Here is a 614-nt window from a genome sequence, read left to right on the forward strand (position 1 = left end):
GAGGGCTTCGGGGAGGCAGAGCGCGGGGCGGGCTGTCTCTTTAAGGCGGAAAAGGGAACTCTCTGGTTGCCACTTTGCCGAGTTTAGACCCGATCCCTGTTTCCATTAGCATTTCATTTCATCTCCTCCTCTCCGTCTCCCCCCCCCACCCGCCCCACCTCTTCCGAATCGGCATTTCTGCATCCTTTTCTGCGCGTCGCAGAGAAGCAGGTGAAAGTCAGGCTGGCGCCCGCACACACACCGAACGCCCCTCCGGCTGGGGAGAAACCCCCCCCGGGGGGCTGCCCCCGCTCCCGCGCGGTGCATCTTCCTCCCCGCGAGCGAGCGTCCCCGCGCTCGCCTCGGGGCTGCTCCGCTCTCCTCGCTGTCTCCGGCTGCAGCAGCAGCCGAGCTCGGAGCAGCTCGGGAGGGCCCCGGCGCCCCCGGGGACGGAGCCCTGCGGGTAGGCAAGCCGGGCTGGGGGAGGCGAGAGGCTGGCAGCCCGGGGGCCAGAGCACCGCCGGCATCCAGAGCATCCCCGGGACTGGAGCATCCCTAGTGTCCGGAGCATCCAGAGCATCCAGAGCATCCCAGGGACCAGAGCATCTCAGGGACCAGAGCATCCCTAGTGTCCG

This window comes from Apteryx rowi, unplaced genomic scaffold, assembly GCF_003343035.1.
Source record: "Apteryx rowi isolate R43461 unplaced genomic scaffold, aptRow1 scaffold_259, whole genome shotgun sequence".
In the NCBI taxonomy this organism is placed as follows: domain Eukaryota; kingdom Metazoa; phylum Chordata; class Aves; order Apterygiformes; family Apterygidae; genus Apteryx; species Apteryx rowi.